The sequence below is a fragment of the Uranotaenia lowii genome, chromosome 2 (genome assembly GCF_029784155.1).
Source record: "Uranotaenia lowii strain MFRU-FL chromosome 2, ASM2978415v1, whole genome shotgun sequence".
Classification (NCBI taxonomy): domain Eukaryota; kingdom Metazoa; phylum Arthropoda; class Insecta; order Diptera; family Culicidae; genus Uranotaenia; species Uranotaenia lowii.
Genome location: NC_073692.1, coordinates 276,245,733 through 276,259,860, shown reverse-complemented (window position 1 = coordinate 276,259,860; position 14,128 = coordinate 276,245,733).

Sequence of the window (14,128 nt, the reverse complement as noted above, 5' to 3'; positions counted from 1 at the left end):
ATAAGTTGGGAGGCATAATTAATTTCGTATTGCGTAATATTTCAAATGGATAAAAATTTGTAAAAAATATGCAAGTAACAAAAACGACTTGTTAAGATGAATCTTTAATAAGGTTGCCAGAATTTTTTCAGCACGTATCCGGACCAGAAACACACGAACTTTTTTCATCTAAAAACCTGGCAAAATCCGGTCATTTGATTTCAAAAAAGTCGACCAAATACTCCAGCCAATGCGGCTTATTCTGCGACTCGAGTGACGTGACTCACGAAATTTCACGTCTTCGTCCTGACTCCAGAAAATGAAATTTGTGCACCGATGAGCTCTGAACACCAATAACAGCTCACCCTAACGAACATTTCGAGGCTAGAGAGGCTATTTAGACCAGCAAAACGATATGAAATTACGTACCGTCCACTGGGGGCAACATGCAACAATTTTCAACTTCAAGGCCTTCTAAAATCTTGATTCTTACAGGTAATCATGCCTCTTGTACATCAAAAATTTTAAGGTTGATGGGACACCAAACTGACGTTGTCAGAAAAATTATTGGTTTTACCAGTTATTTTTAAATTTACAAAAACATACGATTTTTTAAGAAAAAAGTGTTAATCTGCTGCATACATTTATGGGTAAAAAATACTACAAAATATTCTATTATCTTAAATCATGTAAATAAATCTTAGGATGGATGTAATTTTAATGTTAATAAACGCATAATGCAAAACAAACATATCCCAGCATATGGAAACGAAATTTATGAGATTTAGTTCTGATTTGCATTTTGTTGCATTTTGCCCCAGTCAGCTAACTGAATTATAAAAATATTTATCTAAAAAAATTTGGTGATTGTCCGAAAAACATTTATACACCAACAATGTTGGTATTGGATAACGAAAGCAATATAAAGTTTATCGGTGATATCATTAAGCCAGTCTGTCATACGAGGTAAAGTTTTTTAAGGCATAGAAAAATGTAGAAATTTGTACATCTATTGCTTGATTTTTTTTTAATTTTTTATGAGAATCAAAAACTTTAAAAAACTCTTTCACGATGTTAAAAACTATGTCATCATCAATTTGTTATCATTCAATGATAACTTTATTACAGTACATTGAATTTAAATTTGAATGAGTATTATGGTATGCAAATGTTGCATCTAACCCTGCTTTTGCATGATGCTCCGATTGACGGTAAGTCACGTCCCTCGAGTCGCAGAATAAGCCCCAATATCAATAGCAAATCAATAGCATAAAAAACTTGAAAAAAAAAGTCTGTCAAAAGTTAGCAGCAGGTTTGAAATAGTATTTTAGGCTTCCACAAAATTTTTCATGATTATATTTATAGAACTCACTAAAGAATTCTTGTTTTGGGTACAAAAATAAATAACTTTTGCAATACAATTTGATTTTTTTTTTGTTTGGTTTGGCAGAAAAGGTAAATAAATCCGAGCAACCGAGCCGAATCGGAATTTCCCCAAATTCTATCAAATATCCGGGCAAACCCGGATAAAACCGGACAACCTGGCAAGCTTAATCTTTACTCGAAGTGACCTAGTCTAATAATTTTGAAAGCGTTTTAAAAAAACTGTTTTTTTTAACACTCCAGAACAATTTGTTTTTTTTTGGCCCGCCAGCCAATCTCAATTTCTGAAATTTGGCCCGCCCGTTGGAAATGTTGGCCACCCATGCTTTAGAGGGTTTCTCCGCCTCTGTTCCTATACTAGTAGCGCTGCAATTTAGCGCTCTTACCATCTCTAGGATTACTTTGTTTGCCTCTGTAAAAAGAGTCGTAGCCTTTACAAGCTTGTTCTTGACCTCCATATTAATGTTTTGCTTGCTCAAAACCAAGCTAGTCAAAGCTTTGATTTCTGTCATCGCTTCCTTCATTGCCTTAGGCATAGGAACTTCCTTCTTCTCTGGAGAGCTGATAGGCTCTCTTCCTTTTTCTGCTATGAATCCTTCTGGAGTTCTGCTGAAAACCGACCCTGCTCTGTCAGCACAAATGTTGTACCGTCTTTTCGCTGACATCTGGGATACTGCAACATTCCCGACCAACTGGATGCAGGGTATCCTCGTAAAGGTCCCGAAGAAAGGAGACCTGACAGAGTGCGGTAACTGGCGAGACATAACGTTGATCTGTACAACCCTCAATGTACTCTGCAAAGTGATCCTGAACAGGATCCAGGATAAAATCGACGCCACACTCCGACAGCAACAAGCTGGATTCCGATCCGAACGATCATGTGTGGACCACATCACAACGCTACGAATCATACTGGAACAAATCAACGAATGCCAGGACTCTCTTCTGCTGGTGTTCGTTGATTTCGAAAAAGCATTCGACCGACTTAACCATGAAAACATCTGGGCGGCTCTAAGGCAAAGAGGAGTACCAGAGAAACTAGTCCATCTCATCGAAGCACAAAACGAGGCATTTTCGTGCAAGGTCTTGCACGATGGTGTCTTGTCCGATCCAATCCCGGTAACTGCTGGAGTGAGACAAGGATGTATCTTATCACCGCTTCTTTTAACAACAACTGAACGACCTTGACCTGGCTGATGATATTGTTTGGCTCGCCCAAACACAACCGGATATGCAGAGCAAACTCGACGACCTCACCAAAAGTTCCAAGGCAGCAGATTTCAAAGTCAATGTCGGAAAGATCGAGTCGATGGAGATCAACACAAGAAATCTCCAGTTTCATGGTAGCTGGGCAACAAGTTGAGAAAGTGGAGTGCTTCCAGGCCAGAACAAATTAGTATGAACGAAAGCCAGTAATTTTGTCCACTGAAGAGGAGCGAACGCCAAAGTAGCTCGAAACGTCTGGACAACTGGTAAAAAACAGTTTTTTATTTGTTAAACTCGCCGAAAAACGTCGATTAAATTCAACAACAATACATCGCGGCGATTAACCAACATTCATCAAATGTACTATTTTTGGTCTGCGACTACGTTTTTTTTTAGAATTAAGGGTCAAAATTTTCCAGCTGTTCAATGTTTTGATTCTGGAACGCTTCGCTTTTTTGGACCACCTCTTACGAATAAACATCATACAAACGACAGTTATCAACTCAGATTTTAGATCGAATCCTGGAAAAATAAAAAGAAATCACTTACAGAAATAGCTTGCAATTGTGATAACTTTCGCGTGCCAAAATTCATCTTCATCCCAAAGGTAAGATAGCAAGCTTTCAGAAATTTAGTATACCATAAAACTAAAATCAACGTATTGTCAGAAACAAAAATAGGATTTTGGATGCTCACGAAATTTCACAGTTACTCTGTGGTGTTTCTAGTTTGCATGCGAGATGTCAGCTTTAGCTTCAGGATATCATAGTTACGTATCTTGTAGCGCTACGTATCACGGAAACTACTTGGTGCTACGTGGTGTTTCGTCTAGGAATATTTGAGAGAAAAAAACCCTAGCAAACAGCGGACAGTAAAAGGAAGACACTTGCACCGCGGCACGAAGCTCGCCAACATCAAACCCAACAATTGTGGAAGCATTTGGTTATGTACATAACCTGAATTGTACGGCGCGCTCGCGTTATTTTGCTTTATTGTAACCACGTGTTCTATTCGCCTTCGAATTTTGTCGTCAGCAGGTAAGTTCAGTTCAACAGCCAGCAGCAGCCCCAAGGTAACTTCTTCTTTATCCACGTGAGAAAACCACAAACGGGCGGGGAGAAACGACGAGCAAGGAGAGATAGAAAGGTGAAGTTTACAATTCGTGATATAAACGCGAGTCAGGTTCTGGAGAAATGAAATTACAGTGAAAACAAACGAAACATATAAAAAAAAGCCGAAGCGAGAGTATTGAATAAAATAAAACAACCAGATAGATCTAATGGCGGTGGCGTGCGAGAAACAGGTCATGTCACATTTGCCGCTTTGAATATTAAAAACGGGACCTCTTTTCTACTGCCATGAGCAGAGCACTTCTAGCAGCTAGGAATCGTACCAGGAAAAAGACAATCAAACGGATGGTGGAGCTTCTTGAGTTGACTTTCTACAGAGACGAGAGATCTAACATTAAAATGAAAAATAAAGAGCAAGAAAGGTGCTTCCATTTTAACCTTTTTGACGCGGGAAACAGAAAGCCTCCAGAGACATATTTTGTGTCAGAGATATTTCAGATTTACCCTTCGTATGATGAAATATCTTGCTTGGTCGCGACCATGAAAATAGCTCCATTTGAAAATTTAGAAGAGAGAGATTTATTTCCCTCATATTCGACGATTTCAGATGACTTAACGATGAATGTAAATTAACATTCAGCACGAATTACAGTATAGATTCATTCAAAGATGAATATTATCCAGGAAAAAAGATGAACATCAATAGAAATGAATACATTCTTCCTAGTTAGAAACAATTTTAAATTCATTGATTCATTCAAGTTGGAATGATTCTAGTGGGAAAAGAAATTCTCGTATTCATGCATTTATTAAACTGTCGAATAAGATCTTTATAAAAATCCAGTTAGAATAAATTAATCATAAAACCAGTTGGAATAAATCATAGGAATTCGTTAGATCTTCAGAATTTATTCCAAGTAAGGCTGAATTATCCAAATTCATTCAACATTTCTTAAATTTTGTATCTAGGAAACCTTTGGCTCTTAATTGAAAAGTGTTTAGAATGGTGTAATCCAAAAATAAACAGTTGAAAATCCTAAACTGACCAAACATCCAATTGTTATTCTTATTCCAGGCAGGATTTTATTCTTGTATGATTATCTATTTTTTCCTAGATTTAATCTAATTGGAATGAACATCGATCAAATTTTCTCATTCCCAGCAAGAAAAATATTCATTACCGCGCCTCCAATTTATTTCGCTGCGAAGCGGAAAATGAACTTAAAAATCACTGGGTTTCTAGTTCGGATGAAAGATTTTCTATTTTTTTTTTCAATTTCCCTTCCACCATGACCTTCTCACAGAATGATCGTGGGAATAGGAAAACGTTCATTCATAATCAACGCAGCGTAGTGAAGCCCAGCGGGAGAAATTAACACCTTTAATTGTATGAAATTTCCCACTTGTAGGTCAGAAATGGGGATATGTCGCAAAGCTGGAAGGTGGATAGGATCTCATCGTTCCAATCGAAGCCAATTGACATCCGTTTAAATTCATTTGTCGATAACTCACTGAAGATGCTAGCAAGTAGCTAGTGAAATACTAGTATTTAGGTCTTTCAAAGACTGTAGCTTTGGTTAGTAGTCAATCGAAAAAAAAAGGATTTTAAAAATAAACTTAAAGTTTCTCTATAATATTTGTTGTCTTGTATCAATTAGCTACACTGAAGCTTACATTATTGAATCTTTCTGATTGTTGACCAGTCATTCCTGAATGAGAATATATACATGGAAAATTAGTTTATTGATTGAAAATTTATTTTTAGATACATCGATGAATTTTATTTTCCTTTAGAAAAAAACATGTCAAGATTTCAAAATAAATGACAGCAGAAAAAAGCAGCTTGAAATAAAATCATAGGTGTTGTAAAGGAGTTGAAGGAAAATTTATGAGATGCATTTTATCAAAAACTATTTTTTTTCTGGTATCGAGTAACTTTCGTCAAGAAGTCATGGAGTCTTTTTTGGAACTTTGACAGGGTCTATATGACCCGAACTGTACTTTAACAACATGATGTCTCAGGAACGGTCAAAACTAGATACATGAAGTTTTCTGACTTTTGTTTAATATAAGGAGAGTTACAATTTCTCGATTTTAGATTTTTGAATAGAGTTAACAGAGTCACCCAGACCTGGATTATTGTTTTGGTTATAAAATCAAAACTACTTTACCGATTTTCATGAACACTTCCGTTTTCTTTAAATTTTAAATTTCAATTTTCATGGTCTTTAAAAAACGACCTGAATTCCTAAAAGTTCTTAAAAATGGGTGTTTTGCATGAAAAATAACTCATTTGTTGAAGTCGAATTGAAAATCTTTTGATTGATATGAACTCAGATAGATTGAGAGCTCATATTTACATGATTAAAGTGCTTAGTTTTACAGACCACAGTGGTTAATTTAACCCTTCATTTTAATGATTTTTTATTTTTCCTTAAAAAATCATTTTAAACAGTTGTAAATGATGTGTACACCGAGAAAAAAATTAAAATAAAATACGATTTTTCACTTTTTTCATACATTCATTAGAGCAAATTTGTTACTTTATGAAACGAAGGGTTAAAAGTTTAAAAATCAATGATTTTCGAACTATACCTTCATGCGGATCAAGGAATTTCGATGCAAATAATTTCTGTTTTGTTTATCAACATAAAATTCCAACCGATCGTTTTGAATTAATGATGAAGAGACTGACAGGGTAACCAATTCTAATATTAAATCATAAAATTTCAACATATTAAGGATCAAATCTGAGATACATCGATTTTTATTTTACGCTTTTTGCTACCCTGAGCACAACTACTATGAAATTTGATTTTTTTAAAAAATAATATTATAAAAAATAAAATACGACTCTTCAACCCACTCAAGAATCTGAAATCTGCACATTTGATCCATTTTATGTTGAAATATGGTTCAGCGCATTTCTGAAATCTATCGTTGTATATTTTTTGCGGTTCCTAATGTGAAGGAAATATTTAAAAAATTAAAGTTTAAGTAATTTGAGTAAAACGAAAAACAAATTTCCTCGACTGCTATTTGAACTCCAGTCCTCCGAGTTCGCAGTCCGGTATCTTACCATGATATGATCCACGCTATTTAGCTCTATAGCTGAGATTTTCTTTTTACAAACCGGTCAAAGGAAGAAAGGGAGAGATCGGATAACGTTTCACTCAAATCGTAAATGTCGAATTAGCATATTCCCATCTTTTTGGAGACATATTTACGAATTGACTAAACTGCTAAATATCTGACTCAACTATTTCTGGGCAAAGCATGTCATAAATGAATGATAGAAAATCACTCAATACCAATTTGTTTAGGATGGTTATTGGAAATGTCTTTATTTTTATTTTTTTGTGAGCAGGGAAAAGCCCCTGGGAGTGGAGCTAAATTCAAGCCACTTCTCCCAAAGGCATAAAACCTCCTCATCACTCTTTTATTTTTTTATCTTTAGAACTATTTTTTCAATAATATTTTTGTACGATATTTTCATTTTCGGACTGAACAGAATTTAGAAAACAGTTTTTTCACTAAAAACTTTGATTGGGTGGTTGGAGGTGGCGCTGGTGGTGGCGGTGGGTGGAGGCGGCGGTGGCTGGTGGCGAAAAGATGAAAAATACATATGTGCAAGGCATTAGTTTCTTTATAATACGAGTTTCTGGTGGCTTGGAGAGTGATGAAGATCCAGGAGTTTGAGGCGTTCCCAGTGAGACAAATCTCTTTTAAGGGAACGCTGGCTAGTCAGGTTACCAGAAACCGGACTGTTGGTCTAGTTCACTGAATGTATGTTTCTATGTTAGCTCTTGTGAATCTCTTGATGAGATGTTTGAATTTGGCGATGTTTCTTTCTGATCGTATGTTTTCAGGAAGTCGGTTGTAACAAATCTTACCACGATAGGTAAATGCTTTCTTGGCGAATTCGGAGGTGGGCTGTCTGACGTATAAGCTACTTTGGTGTCTTAAAAAATACCTGTGATCCGGGCGGTCGTAAGTTTGATTATGATGTGCAATTGGGTTATGCAGGTGATTATGGATTATTGAGACAGCTTGTAGCTCCCTCAACGCGTTGATTGGAAGAGTAGATTTATCAGCTTCGAGGTACAGGTTCTTGGTAGGGTATAAACGAGGACGCTTATAAACGACTTTCAAACATCGGTTTTGGGCTACCTGTAGAGGTTTGAGCCGTGTTTTGGTAGCAGCTCCCCAGATGAATACGAGGTATTGAAGCTTAGATTGTACAAACGCATGGTACATAACGCATAGTTGTTTTGAAGGCACGAAGCTTTTAATTTTCCAAAACAACCCGCATGCTGAAGTAACTTCACTTTTTAAGGATTGAATGTGGTGAGTCCAATTCAAAGCTGAATCGATCGTCAATCCGAGATAAGTGAATTTCGACACTCTTTCAATTTTTACTGAGTCGACAAGCAGTTCATGTAGTTCAATGTCAGGAGTGCGGAGCGGGTTCAAAATCTTGTGCTTCGTTTTCGATAAATTCAGGGATAACTTGTTTTCGCTGAAGTACTATTGAAGAAGTTCCATGTCTTCTGCCATGTGTTGGATTATCGTGACAGGGTTTTCCTCGGTGTAAAGTAGGCAGGTGTCGTCGGCAAATAAACGTGGTTTTCCGTGGAGTTTCAGATTCGGCAAATCGTTCACGTAAATGAGGAATAACAGAGGACCTGAATTACTTCCTTGAGGCACTCCCACTTTGAGAGGACGGAGGTTACTTTGAAAACTGTTTAGCATCACATACTGGTTTCGATTTGACAAGAAACTTTTTATGAGATCGTTGGCTTGTCCCCGTATTCCGTAGAAATCCAGTTTTTTTAGAAGTATAGTGTGATCTATAGTATCGAAAGCCTTTTTTAAATCCAAGAAAAGAAGACCAGTCTTAATAAACGATTTGGATTATCATTTCTATTACGATTTCATGTTAGCTGGAAGTTTCTTGAACCAATTTTTTGGGTCATGTTTATTGCACACTTTGAATCATGCCTTTTCCTAGCCAAAGCTATTTTATTTTTTGAAAATTACCTTTTTCTTGCAGTTTTATTTTCAAAATAATTCAATTTTTCTATTTGATTGATGACAAACTGAGACGGTTGTACTCCTTAAACAAAAAAAAATCGATGCCTTTCACACTCCACTACAGTTTTGATTAATTGCATATTTAGCAGGTAGGTATGACCCAAAAAAAATCAAAAATCTCTATTCAAGCTTCAAATGCACAATCCCTCGACGTGTCAAGTACTTCTCAACTACTCTCTCCTGGCGAAATCAGAATCGGGAGCATACCTTCCTAATGTAAGATTCAGGCATTGAAGCCCACACCCCAGATGTGAAAGCCTTTATAGAATTGCACTTGGGTGATCATCATAATCAGGCCTCTCTGATGGAAATAAATGTATTAACGAAATCTTTCGTATTCATAATCAAAATCCAGTGCAAAGTTGATTTTTATTGTTAGAAAATTTGAAAAATCGCATATAAATAGAAAGTTTTAAAAACAGTTAAATTTAAAAATTCGTCAAAAATTCTGTGTTCCGTATTTTTAGAATCTAAAGATGCCAAAATGTGTAAAATTACGTAAATTTTCCAATCCACTTTCCAAAATTTACCCGATCAGAACAGAGTTTTTTTTGCTGAAAACCATCTACATTTTGCTTGTTTTTTGTCTCGCTGACTTTCCAGCAAAATTTCCAGGAATTTGGATCGCTGGGAAAACAAACACAATTGCTGGAAAATCAGCAATATTAAAAGTCATTTAGAGAAACCTGCAAATGCTTGGTATATATTAGTTTGTTTTTATAATATTTAATGATTATGCTTTTCTTACTTACTTACTTACATACTTATTATGCTTTTCCCAAAATAAAAAAAAACTGAAATGCATTTGTTCAACATAATTCATTTTATTCATGCCGAACACATCACTTTTCAGGCCCAGAATGATTTCGTGGTCTACCAGCAGCTGCGCGCATGAAGTCATCCTCCATCCGGAATTGATAATTGATGAACTAAACCTGAAAAACAATAAAATTTCGTCAGCTTAGTTGCATTATTTAGGGCGAAGCGATCTACTTACAGAATGATTCTTTGGAAGAGAGTTTTTTATTTACTAACTCCTAACTTCCACTCTTTCTAGACTGACCTAAATTTAATCTTAGAGAAATAAATTTATTCCAAGTCTGACAGCTCGGTTACTGTTTTTCAGTGTTCGGCACAAAAACGCTAATCCGCTAGTCGCTAGTTAGTCCGATAACTTTTTGTTATCGGTTTAATTTTGTCGCTAAATTTGGATTGAGCTAGCGAATTTAAAAGTTCCGCTATTTTTTGGTTCCGCTAAATGAGGAACGCTAACATTCATTTACTTGTTTCAAATTCACAAATTATTACTGATAGAAGTAGACATTTTGTCATTTTACAAGTAAAGGAGACATCGGACATCATTCTTACACCAATATGCGCTCCAAGTGAAAATGGTCACTTCGAATGGTCTCAGGGAAGAAGTGCCTCATTCTTTTTCACTCCTTAAGTACTTCTTTTCTCAACATTCTCAGACAAACAATTCAATAAATATTGTTAAACAGTATTAAACTATTTCAAACATCATTTATATAATTCAAAGCTAGAAGGTCAATTTTTAGATACTGTTTTTTGCTTGCAAAAGTACAGTAAACGGCCTACTTGATCAAGATTTTACATGACTCTCATGGTCGTCCACATGCGGTGATTTGTTGAAATGTGCTTTTTAGGTTAATCGATGGATTTTCAAAAGCTTATCCAAATTTCTAAGTTTTTTTTAGATTTCACATTACTATCTCACACGACAAGACTCGAATAATAAATGCTGGAAAAAATCCGCTTTTTACAACTTGTTTTAAGTGGATGAGATATTTACTTTTCACAAAGCAGTTTTTACAAGTATTTCAACCCAAGTAACACTTAAAATCCATTTTGGTTTTATAATTCTTTAACGATAGTTTATAAACGATTTATATTATCTTTTATTGTTTTAAAACGCATTAATGGGCAACTTTTTTACAACTGCCCTCCAGGACATCTATAAGCGTATAAAATATCCAACTTATATAACAACAATAAATTCATTTGATTTGATTTTTATTTTGCTCTTTGAGGGCCTTATAAAACATTAATATATTTGTAAATGATGGTCGATATGCAAATGGTTTAAAATACCATCTTATAAACCTATTTTGATCTATAAAAGCCCTTTCAAACTTATTCGTAGCATTTGTGTTCTTATAAGGTCATTACAAGTCGTTTAGGTTATAAACAGGCAAATAAATAACTTTATGTGGCGTCTATAAATCATTTATAAGAAACGAAACCTTCTATAGGCTATAAAAGTTTCATAAAGGCCGGACAATCGGCTTACAAAAGCAAGTCGTCTGGCAATCTACCAAAATGTCAACAAAAGAATGTTCTCGGTGAAAAACTGAATTAATATGTATTTTCGCTTCTCCTGGGCACAAAATAGGACCGAATTCACCTCTCCGAACGTTTGGCAAATAGAACTGCAGTAGAATCATTAATTATTGGCTGAGAAAGTGTAGTGTTGCTGAAGTGAAACTCAAGATTAAATCTTAAGTGAAAGTATTCGAAAGTTTAATTTTTGAAATGAGATAAATGTAATAATAATATGTAATTGTGCTATAAGAAAAAAAAACTATTGATGTTGTGAAATAAAGTTACTCTTAATACAAAATTTTAAAAAGTATTTGAAAATTTCATTCAATAATTATTCAATGTTCCACCATTAATATCCCTTGAACCGGAAATGTTTTATAAGGTATATGTAACGTTCTTTCGAAAAAATTATCTAGAGGGTCTCTAGACCTTTTGTATTTAAAAGATTCCTTAAAAAGGTTTTAAGAAACACATCATGCCTAACGCAGATTTATAGGAATAACTTGTAGATAGCAACACAACTTTGTTGGTTTATAGAATCTTATTAAAGCAACCCTTTTAAATTCCAAACACTTTTATAAGACGATAAAGTTATTTAAAAGTTTGATTAGTAATTTTTAGAAAACATAATCGTTTTATAGGGTTCAGTAACGACTATTAATAATTTCGTATATTATCGCCATTTTCATGGTAAATAATGGGATATTTTTTAACAACAGTTTTCTGTTTCTGAAAGTAATCCTCATTCAATTCATGCTCTATAAAAGCTCAGCATCCCAATGGCTGAAATAAATTTGAAAACTTGATCTTGAAAAACTACAACAACAAAATTTACTAAAAAAGTGATATTTTTTCATGAATTCTATTGGGTTTTCATTCCTTAAAACAGCAGATTATTGTAGGCCCGTTATTTGTTCGTAATTTTTTAATACATATTTGCGGTAAACTTAAAAGCGCAAGTTAATTTAGAGCAGGTAACGAAAATTCAGAATGAGAAAATAATATTAAATTTCTTTACAGATTCATAACAAATAAATTTTAGCTTCTGATTTGTTTTTTTAATATTTGATTTGAATGAGATTCGTTTGGTTTTAAAACTTATTATTGAAAACCAAATTCTGGAGCAGAATTATTTGTAAATGAAAATTATATGATACATAGGTTTTATAAGCAAAATTCATACAGAACTTAAGAAGTTGAGTTGGTTTGTAAAGGTTTTATAATTTGCTCTACAGAACCTACTGCAGAAGGGCCTTTTTGTGCTACTAAGCGTTGTATTGGAGTTTTATAGATTCTTACATAACCGAATGTGGTTTTATAGCTTGAATTCTTAGTTAGACTGGAGAGCATTAAAAAACTCAAATTGTTACTTGGGAAATCAGGTAAAATAAAAATAAGAAAGTATTACCATAGAATGAATTTGCATATTTATTTCATTTAGTTTTTCAGATACACGTTCGGCAATACTCCTATCATAAGAATTTTGCATTACTATTATGAAAGTTTGAAAAAAAAAAGTGAAACCTGGTTTATTAGAGATTTCTCAACAGACTGGGCACAATAAACAATCTGCACTATGTTTGTAAAGTATTTGAGCAAACGAATTGAGATGCAACCATAATCCATGCTGTTGCCATCCTGTTTTTTTTTCCTGTAGGGGAGAGCCCACTGCGACCAGTAGTTGATCTATTGTGGTGTTTACCCCGCGTTACTATATGCTGTCAGGTTCACCTGCACTATTGATTGGAGTGACAGTTGATTGCTGACTAAGCATTTTATCCCAATCGGGTATAATATCAAAGATGTATGATATAACCTTCTTAGGGCTGATATGCAACCATATGTCTTGTGCGCTTATTAACTTTGCCCCAAGAACACGCTCTCTCCTCTTAAGGAGGGCGCAGCAGTCGCATAGAAGATGCTCTGCAGTTTCTTTTTCGAACCCGCAGAACCGACAGTCATCGTTCAGAATTATGTTTATCCTTTTGAGATGCTGTTTTGTTGGACAATGTCCGGTCAAGAGACCTGTGTAAGTACTTAATTCGTGCTTACTTAAGTTCAACATGTTTTTTGAGAGTCGTGCGCTTGGTTCAATGAATCTTTTTGCCTGAGTTGCTCCCTCCGCTGTTTTCCAGTTGGAAACAATAGTGGTGCTTTCCCAGTTCTTGAGCTCCATAGTCAAGGCACTTCTCGATACTCCGCAGAAAGGTTCAGGTCCAATCAACAGTCCCTGAGATCCTTCCCTAGCTAGTTGGTCTGCTTCTTTGTTCCCTAGGATACCGCAGTGGCCTGGTACCCAGAATAAAGATACTCTGTTCCTTATGGCCAGGTTTCTTAGTGCAACTATACACTCCCAAACTAGTTTGGAGTAACATGTGAACGTACTTAGTGCTCGGAGAGCAGCCTGGCTGTCAGAGAACATGCAGATACTTGTGTACCTGTATTAGGCTAAAGTGCATTCTAGAATTGCTTGAATTTCAGCTTGGAATACTGTTGGCCAGTTTCCCATAGGAATTGAGATCCTGAGTCTAGGTCCGAAAACCCCTGCCCCAGTTCTTTTATCCATTTTTGACCCATCAGTGAAGAATAGGATCGATCTGGGAGGAACCGCAGGTCCACCTGACTCCCACACGTCCCTATCATTGATAGTTACATTGTATGGTATGTCTAGGTTGAAAATGGGCTCCATCCAGTCATCATTTTTCACAATAAGTGAGTTTAATTTAAATTTCTTTAGGATTTTGAGGTGTCCTGTAAGATCTCCTTCATAGAGAGTTTTGTGTTTGGAGAGTCTCAAGGCACTACGTTCCGCCTCTAACTCAATGAATTGATGTAGAGGCAGAATATTTAGTAGTGCATTTAGAGCCTCATTCGGTGTGCTTCGCTTTGCGCCAGTTATAGCTAGCGTTGCTAGTCTTTGGAGCTTCGCTAGTTTTTTCTGGGCCGTAATTTGCATAGTTTTGGTCCACCATACTAAGGAGGCATAAGAGATTTTGGGTCTTATAATAGCTGCAAATATCCAGTAGATAATTTTCGGCTGTAGTCCCCATTTT